General features: G+C 32.3%; 1 long non-coding RNA gene across 1 annotated transcript; it reads left to right on the top strand.

Moving 5' to 3' along the window:
- Window positions 1-252: 252 nt before the first annotated feature.
- LOC148293195 (uncharacterized) lies at window positions 253-2,120 on the top strand. Its single transcript, XR_015825825.1, has 3 exons — window positions 253-385; window positions 492-577; window positions 1,409-2,120. It is a non-coding gene; the product is annotated as an uncharacterized LOC148293195 (long non-coding RNA).
- Window positions 2,121-10,219: the final 8,099 nt, after the last annotated feature.

The raw sequence follows: 10,219 nt of genomic DNA, 5'->3' as shown, positions 1-10,219 counted from the left end.
CATAATACTGTAGTATTATATAATTTCTCCTCAACTTAGCTGGATACTACGCGTGTAAATGAAAACTAAGATCTCAAACGGAAAATTCTACGGTGCGCTTGGCGCACTGATGCGCCAACTATTATGACCTTTGGATGAGTAATTGGGGCATGAGAGATAATCTACATCGTTGATTGTTGATTACCGGTTAACTTGTTGCTATAGGTAAAACAAAAGACAAAAATAAAAACAATTGCTCTCTCCTTCAGTCAGAGACGTTTCAAGTCGACTAGGGTTGGGTTTCTCATTTTTGTTTCTCTTCGAGTTCAATTCCTTCCACAGCAGCTCCTCTCCTCCTTCTGTGACAACGAGAAAGCGGCGATGACCACATCTCCTCTCCTCTCAGGTAAGTCTGGCTTCTTATTCTCCTTCTATCTTCTTACATCTCTCTCTGAACAGAGCCGCTTTGCCTCCTTTTTTCTCAGTCTGTTTGATTTTGATTCCTTCAATAGGCACTCCTCCTTCTGTGACGACGTCGACGAGATAGCATCGGCGACGTCATATCCTCTCCTCGATTCCTCTCTCATATCAGTTTAAGGTAAGCATCATTTCCTTTGAATTTAGGGTTTTTTCTGTTAAATTAGGATTGTCGAATTAGGGCTTCTGAATTGAATTGGGGGTTGAGGTAGATGATTTTTCTATTAAATTAAGGCTGTCAAGGTGGTTGAGACTGTGATGGATTGATAGTTTTTTATTTTCTGGATATTTGGTGGGTTTAATTTATAAGATTCATTAATCGTTGAATATTGATATAAGTTTGGAGCTCATTGATTTGAATTTATTGGTCTTCAAAGCATTTTTTTTTCTCTTGCTATAACTGCCCTGACAAGTTATTTATAGTGTGTGGACTTAAATTTCGACCTCCAATCTCTCACAACTCAGTTTGCTCTTTTTTTTCCTATATATATTATATACATAGTGACTTCATGAGCTTTGTCTCATACAAAGCTTTGTTTAGGCTTATTATCAATTGTTGGATGAACATTTCATGTCTCGTTATGAAGTAATTTTCATTTTTGGGTTTTGCTTTTGGTTCCAATCTGGTGCTGAATTTTGGATTATTGGGAGGGTGTTCCTCTTGTAAATGATTGGTGTTTTTTTGTAAAAGTTTCATAGTTATTCAATTTGAGCTCTGCCTTTATGTTTCTTTTATTGTAGTTGGTCATTTCAGATTAATACTCTTTCAATACTAAATAGCCACATTTGTATGATTTAGTGTTTTGAGCTATCGCTTTTGTCTTGAAATTCTTTGGCATTAATCACTTTTTTGTCCTTAAGATGAAGCAACGTAGGACTCCTCTCTGGGTTTTTAGTTGGAATAAATGGAAAAAAGTGAAATTATTGGGAAAACACTTTGTGTTGTTTGTAGGTTGGGAATGCTTTAGAAATCATGTGACTTTGACTTGGGCTGAACCTATAAAGAACTCAAATAACCAATTGGGCTGCAGTAGTTGTGGAAGTTGTGTAAGTTTCTAGTCTCAACTTTGTAGCCATGGTTATGATTTAGATAAGGAATATGGTCATTATATCTTGAATTTGGGAATGTTTTGATGTTTAAAGCTGATAAGTGAAGTTATGTATAATTGTTTTCTATAATAATAATAATAATAAAAAAGAGCTAATAAGTGATGAATTTTTAAATATTTGCGTTGGTTGATGAAATCTGAGGTTATATTGTAGATGGATGTAGGAAAATTCTACGGTGGGCTTGGCGCATGAATGCGCCCATTGTTATAAACCGTTGGATGAGTAGTTGGTGATGTGAAGTTATCCACACCGTTGAGTTTGTTACCGGATAAATCGGTTGTTGTAGGTAAAAAGAAAACAAAAACAAAAACTCTTCTTCAGTAGCGTTGGGTTTCTCTTTTCTCTCTCTCTTCCAGTTCGACTCCTTCCAAAATCGCTCCTCTCCTCCTTCTGTGATGACGAGACAGCGCGACGAACACAACTCCTCTCCTCTCAAGTATCTCTCTCTTTCTTCTCCCTAATTGTCTCTGTCATCTCTATATCTCATGGTCTCTCAATCTCCTTCCCAAGCTTCGTTTCAAAACCAAACCCATACCAAAAATCTCAGCCCCAATTGAAATCCGAAATCCCCATTTAACTCGATCTCTGCCCTCTCTCTCTCTCTCGTTTCAGCCTTCACTCTCCCTCCCTCACTGGATTCTCTTTCTCTATAGCTTCGACTTGCTCTCTCTCTCTCTCTTAGATACGAGCACCAAACGTGGGTGGGCACAAATTTGTGAGTGATGGCATCCTTTGAAATAGAAAGTTTAGGGTTTCAATTTTGTTAAACTGAAACCATCTTAGCCAAAAAGTTTAGTAATGGGCATCCTTATGGGCATCACTCTCCCTATGCCAAAAGATAATTATAATTATTCAAGGTTTGAGTTTTCTAATTTATATTGTAAGTTTTAGGTTTTAATATTGGGCTATGGTCTGTGCAAGTTTTCAACTTTTTAATTTATATTTGGACCATTAATTTGGAGACAAGGTGAGGATTTCATATTAGTGTTGAACTAGATGTAGATTTGGTAATGTTAGTTTAATTTTGAGTTTACTGCTGCATTCATCAATTTTTGGTGTTTTTTTTTCTTCTTTTCCAATTGATTTTTTTATTTTTCTGAGTTGGTTCTTGTGTCTACAAGTTGCATCTTGTTTTCGTATTCGGATTCCTGAATGTGCTATGATGTCAGTCTTAAGTCTCTTTCTTTTTTTTCTTTTTTTTTTGGCTGGGCTCTGGAGTGTTGCTTTGTTTGCCTTTGTTTAGCCCGGATTCTTCTTTTTTATGTGGTTTTTTTCGCTTTTGTTTGTAGTCTTGGTCATGTGGGATGGGTTGTGAGGATTTCTCATCCTCCTGTAGCCCCATTGATTTATGAATATAATCTTTGGAAGCTTGTTATGATTTTTTTTCTTTTTTTCTTCTTGTCAGTATTCTACTAAATGCGTGTGAAGGTTGCCTCTTTTTTGGGGTTTTAATGAAAGCTACATAACAACCAAACAATAAAAGCCTCTGTTAGTTTCTTTAGTTTCCTTTTAGTCTCTCTAATTTTTTGCTGACCTTGTGCCTTCTCTTACTGACTGACAATTGGATGTTCACTTGGTGTTGTGTTTTAGAAAGAGTGCTGTAATTTTCTATGAATTGTTTGATTTTCATTCATCATGTGTAGATCTACATAGGAAGCCCTGCTTATTACCTCTCCTCTCATGCTTACTATCCTAGGATTGTCTATCCTTCATGTATGTGAGTTTTAAATTTTCATCATTATATATGTTATTAAACATTATAGATTATTTAAGGCATCATCTATTATCTGAATTCTGCTTAGTCTTAGTTCCATGTGCATTAATTAACTCTTTAATTCATACATTTACATTTTAGCAAATTGATGTGATTAGTGTGGCTCATACCAAAAAGGCAATCTTTGTTGCTTTATATAATTATTTAGCAATTTAATTATTTCTTTGCACCTTTTGTTTACGAAGCTTTAATTTTCTTTTTCAGTCATACTATTCTTTTTGTACTATATGTTTTTTTATTTAGCTTGGCATTGTGGTCGAGATGTGGATGTGAGTTTTTTTTTTGCTGAAAAGAAACCCATTGTGATTTGAGTTTTTTTTGTTTTTTACAGACAAAAAACCCAATATGATTAACTTCAGTATCTTTTTTTTTCCTTTTCATGTTGGGCATATTGTTGACGTTGAAATTTTTGTGACTCATTTGAAAAGCATTAGGTATAATTTCTTAATTGTAATGATATTATGAGCTCTGACATTGAGTTCATCTTCAACTCATTTTCATTGGAATTGTTCTATTATATTGAAGTTTGGTATAATATTTAGGCATGTAATTACCAAATTGTAAGGGGTTTTTTGTAGTTAGTGTACGTAACTTAAAATACAATTGGCAATCTTTATGCATTTTCAGAATGCAATTACCAACTGACTAGTCTATTATTGCAATTAGATTATGCGACATTATATTTGTTGCCTTGCATTTTTGTAATGAAAATGCAATAGGTACTTTGATATGTCATTTTTGAATCCAATTAGCAATTGGTTGGTTAGTCCGTTTTTACAATTAGTGTATGCATATTGTCATGTTATTGGTAGCCTTTTCAATTTTGAGAATGTAAATACAATATGTGGTTTGTCAATGCAATTGACAAACAGGCAATGTCATTTGCATTCCAGTTGTGCTATTGACAAACAATTCTCATTTGCGTTCCAATAGCGCAATTGCCATTATCTGTGCACAATTAATTGAAAATATAAATACAATATGTGATTTGTCAATGCAATTGACAAACAGGTAGTGCCATTTGCATTCCAGTCATTCAATTGACAATCAAACTAGTTCTATTTGCATTCCAAGCGTGCAATTGATAATCATAGTAGTCCCATGCTTTATATGTTTATTATGAAAATACAAAAGAAAATTGAACTATGCAGTTGGACAAGTTTATTTTTCAAAATAAACATTTGAATTGATTAAGGGTAAAATAAATACAAGTTAATAGAAAGTATTAGGTCATACAGATCCACATAAATAAAGGTACAAAGCATTGGATTTTCACATATTAACTTTTATTGTTAAGCTCTTTTTTTAAAGTCAGATCTCACTTTTAAATAATGATGGGAAATTTGTCTCTTGTTTGGCAATTGCCATTGATAAAAAAAAAAAAAAAAAAAAAAAGAGAGCATGTTTTACCATCAATTACCGAACCAATACTCATGCCCATCAACTGCCTATTTTGCTTTCGCCCAGTCCCATCAAGTTGGCAATTGATAAACAGAAAATACTTAATTGGCATTTCAATTTGCAAAAATCGACTGCTGGATTGGCAATTACGAAACCCATGGTTTTACAAGGTTTGGGAACGGTCATGTCTCAAATGCTGCAAGATGGGTCCGTAATGTTGTAAACCATTGTTTTTACAAAAATAAGGAGGAATGTTTTTTAACGTTTTAATCACGATGCAAAATCGTGTAAAGTGCATCCATATCCTTGTAAAAAGGGAATTTACAACATTATGGATTCGGTGAACCCAAATGTTGTAATCCAAGTGCAAAAAACTCATAAATCGATACCAAAATCTTGTAACTTACGTGTTTTTGGATTCCCTTTACAACGTGGCACATTTGTATCCAAAATATTATAATATCAGTCCTTAATCTTGTAAAATCTCATGTAAATCATAATAAATAAATTAAAAATACACAAACTACACAAAAAAATTCATACGAACTCCTTATGACATTCTATAATCTCTCATGCTCCAAAAATATAATTTTGACACTTCAAAAAAAAAAAATCAAACAAAAACTCTTGTTTGTTTCTAAACAAACCAAAGCACTAGTTAGTGTTCTATGAGTCCTTAAGCTTGTAAACCCTCATATTTACTAGAATAAGGACCCAATTTTACATCTCCAAGGTCCACATTTCTACTAAAAACTTTTTTTTAATGCTAAGTCATGTCTCACTTTTCAATAATGAAGGAATGCACAAATGATTTTCAAATTTGAGAATGTCAATACAGTATGTGATTTGTAAATTCAATTGACAAACAGGTAGTGTCATTTGCATTCGTGTCTTACAATTGACAAACAAAGCAGCCTCATTTACAGTCCAATTGCGCAATTACAAGCTATAATGGACACACATAAATAAAGTTACAAAGTATTATAGCTTCCAAGTGGCTTTATGTGTTTAATAAGGACTTGTTGTCCAAGTCCAAATAGAAAATATTCGTTTAATCATTTACGAACTTTTATAACTTTTGAATTGTACCATATATTTGGACAAGTTATAACATTTCAATTGTACCATACATTTGGACAAGTTTATTTCCCCTAAAAAATATGTGAATTAATTAAGGGTAAAATAAATACCCTTATGACATTAAGGTACCATCAGTCCTTAATCTTGTAAACCATTGTTTACTAGAATACTTGACCTGTGGGTAGTTATCTATAACTATTGTTTTATTTGGCTTGTATGTTTTCCTATTTACAGGACTTCCCAACACACTGAACATGAAACTTCACTGCAATCAATGGTACCATGCATATGAAGAGTCCTAATTTACATGACTTCTAAATCTTCTTCATGGGAAAGGGACTCACTCTTCTTCTTGGGCTTCTTAATTTGAAATTGGTTTTGATTATGTTTTCCAGTTAGGTATTGTTTTGATTTTGATTTTGGATTTGCAAGTATTCCAACTAGCAGCCCATCCACCTATACCCGCATATGATATGGGTAAAATTTTGTTTTTTCTTCAGATTTATCTCTCTGTCTTTGTCTTTCATTTTGGTGAATGGTTGGAGATTTTATTTATTTATTTTAGTGATGCATGAGGAATATATATTCATTTTGGTGAATTGTTTTCAGGTTGGGGTAAAGAATTAGGCGGCTACTTGAATTTGTAATATTTTTCATTGTATATGGAGATTTTATTATTATTATTGTATTATTATTATTATTATTATTATTATTATTATTATTATTATTATTATTATTATTATTATTATTATTTTATACATAATGACTTGAGATTTTAGATTTGTAATTATTGGTTATGTATAGTGAATGTATTGAACAATACTTTCAATTACATGAATGAAGTTTATGTTAGCTTTGATGTAGTACCATTGAGAATAAGCTTTTAAAGTAAATTTGACTGTTATATCATAGTTTATGTGCCAATTGAAAGAATCATCCCATTAGCATTGTGAATAGGGGTGAGCATCGGGTCGAAACCAATGGTTTCTTAACAATCCAATCCAATCCAATTTTTCATTGGATTACAGATTTTACAATCCAATCCAATATGATCAAATATCAGGATCCAATCCAATCCAATCCAATGTACATTGGATTGGATTGGATTGGATGATCGGTTTGTATGAAAATATAATCATTGCAAAAGAACTTTAGTTTTTCATTACATATAATTCAATTCAAAATTCAATCTGAAAATACAACATGAAATTTAAAAACAACATTACATTAAGAGCTACATCCATTCTTTAAAAAAAAAAAACTAAAATTAACCAAAAAAACTTTGAGAACTCTTTTAGGCTTCCAGGTCCATCAATCCTTCCATGTTAGAGATCATGCAATCATCCACATCAATTTTCATTCAATGTAAGTTTTGATGTAGGACCCAAAATTTCTACAAAGAAGAAAATATCATATTAAAATAAATATAATAAAATCAATACTAATTAATTTAAAATATGAAAGTTATCTTGAAATAATATTTACATGATTCAATGTCTTCGATATCATCTATGATCTCAAGAATATCAATTTTTGGTGAAGAACGTAACCAATTTTGTGTGCAAATGAGTGCCTCCACTGTTCTTGGGGATAATGAACTCCTATATGGATCAAGAATACGACCACCATTACTAAATGTTGATTCTGATGCTACATCATGAAGAATCGCTGGGTTTTGTTTCTTGTAGCAACACTTCAACATTTGAAACTTTGACAGCATCAATAACATTAGAAGTTGAAAGCACATCAATTGGTGGTTGACTTGTATTTCCAGTTTGGTTTCCCATGGAAGTTGAAGTAGAAGTTGCCATCTGTTTCATAAAACTATGTTAATAACTTAATATTATGCTTGAATGATGAATTACTGAATTCTTGAACCTAAAAATAATAAACACTTACCAAATATGCTGATGAAGGGTGTGAGAATTCTTCTGACCTTGTTCAAACTTGTGGACCCTTGGTAAATAAAGCAAGTATGCTATCTAATATATTAATAACGTATGGGAGTTTGTGAGCATGTTGAGCATGCTGTGTTGTCTGTAGGAAACAAATATGAGAGTTTCTGAGCATGTTTAGCATGCTGGGTATGGGTAAGGTCAATATATTAATTTTTAATCAATATGTATTTATATATTTTACAATAGGAACGCAACGTATGGGAAGAACAATATTATATATATATATATATATATATATATATATATATATATATATATATATATGATTGGTTCGGTTTTGATTGGATTTTAAAAACTTGATCCGTCATCCAAACCGATCCAATTGGATTTTCAATTTTCTGATCCAATCCAATCCGCCGATGTTGTCGAAACCAATAAAAATTGGATTGGATTGGATTGGTTTGGTCGGTTTTAGCGGATTGGTTTGGATCCTGCACAGCCCTAATTGTGAATGGGCATTGTACCATAAAGTTGTATTTTCAGATTAGTGTATGTATATTGCCATGTTATTGACAGTCTTTTCAATTTTGAGAAAGTATATACAATATGTGATTTGTCAATGTAATTGACAAACAGGCAGTGCCATTTGCATTCCAGTTGTGCAATTGACAAACAAAGTAGTACTATTTGCATTCAAGTCGAGCAATTTCCATTATCTATGCATAATTAATTGAAAATGTAAATATAATATGTGATTTGTCAATGTAATTGACAAACAGATAGTGTAATTTGCATTCTAGTAGTGCAATTGACAATCAAAGTAGTCCTATTTGCATTTCAGTCTTGCAATAATTGTTATCTTTGCACAATTATGAAACATAGAATCTCTCACTAATGATAAATCCTTCATAATTAATTGTATGTTCAAAAGGTTGTAATCCATGTGCAAAAAAACTTAGTAGAATGCATAAAAACATTGCTTAATAGTGAGTGACTGGTTAAATGGGTTGCTCCAAGTTAAAAAAAGAAAAAAGAAAAAAAGAAGAGAAATCTGAAAAGAAAGAAGGCTTTCCTGCGACTTCTATCTCTTCCTCTTCTTGGCACAAATCTCTTTTTCTTCGCATGACTCGTGTCTCTTCTTCTCTCTCTTCTTTAGTTGGGCTTGTTAAAATGAAGGTTTGATTATTCAAGAATAGAAGAAAGGAAGGGAAGAGAGAGAGAGAACAGAGAGAGCAATAGAAGAAAGAAATCAAAGCTTCTGTATATTTCTCAATCATCTGAGCAGTACAATTGTAAGCTTATATATTCTTAGCTTTTGCTTACTGATTAAGCACTATTGTTGACTAGCTTTTCTGAATTTCTAACCACTTCACTATTGTTGTCTTTCTTTGTGGTAGATGTTAAGTGTTAGCTTATGTAATTTGTTTGATGCTATAGACTTATTATATAATGATGTCAAATATGATCGTGTATTGTTCTATCTCAATGGGTTCAATTAGTTAATTCCAAAGGAAGTGACCATAAGATGGAAAGGGCACTGATAGATTGTCTCACCTAAGATGAAAAGGTAATAATGTAATTGACAAACAGTTAGATCGAAAATGCAAAGGAATAATGCAATTGACAAACAGTTAGTTGGAAATTGCAAACGAATAATGCAATTGACAAAATATTCGTTGTAAATTGTTCCATAGAATTGTAAAACCCATCCGTAATCTTGTAATATTGTAATTTACAAGGATAAAGACATCTAGTACAATATTAAGGTAACTAGGGACGTTAGGACAGTAAATTGAGTCCTTATACGTGTAAACACAAACGTTTACTATATTAAGGTCTTGTTTTACTCGGTTTTGGACAGTTATGTTCCATATGATTGTAAAATGCGTCCTTAATCTTGTAATATCGTAATTTACAAAGATAAAGACATGTAGTACAATATTAGGGTAAATGGGAACATTCGGAAGGTAAATTGGGTCCTTAGTATTGTAAACATGGATGTTTACAATATTACGGTCTCGTATTACTCTATTTAGGATAGTTATGTTCCAGGAGATTGTAAAACCCATCCTTATTATGGTAATTTCGTAATTTACAAAGAGATAGACATGTATTACAATATTAAGGTAACTAGGGACATTGAGAAAGTAAATTGGGTCCTTATACGTGTAAACACAAACGTTTACTATATTAAGGTCTTGTTTTACTCCGTTTTGGACAGGTATGTTCCATATGATTGTAAAATGCATCATTAATCTTGTAATATCGTACTTTACAAATATAAAGACATGTAGTACAACATTAGGGTCAAGGGGAACATTCGGAAGGTAAATTGGGTCCTTAGTATTGTAAACATGAATGTTTACAATATTAAGGTCTCGTATTACTCTATTTAGGATAGTTATGTTCCAGGAGATTGTAAAACCCATCCTTATTATGGTAATTTCGTAATTTACAAAGAGATGGACATGTATTACAATATTAAGGTAACTAGGGACAT

The sequence above is a fragment of the Prunus avium genome, chromosome 7, assembly GCF_965620075.1.
Source record: "Prunus avium chromosome 7, drPruAviu1.hap1.1, whole genome shotgun sequence".
NCBI lineage: Eukaryota > Viridiplantae > Streptophyta > Magnoliopsida > Rosales > Rosaceae > Prunus > Prunus avium.
The sequence above is the reverse complement of the archived record's forward strand: the minus strand, read 5'-3'. Positions and strand labels throughout refer to the sequence as shown.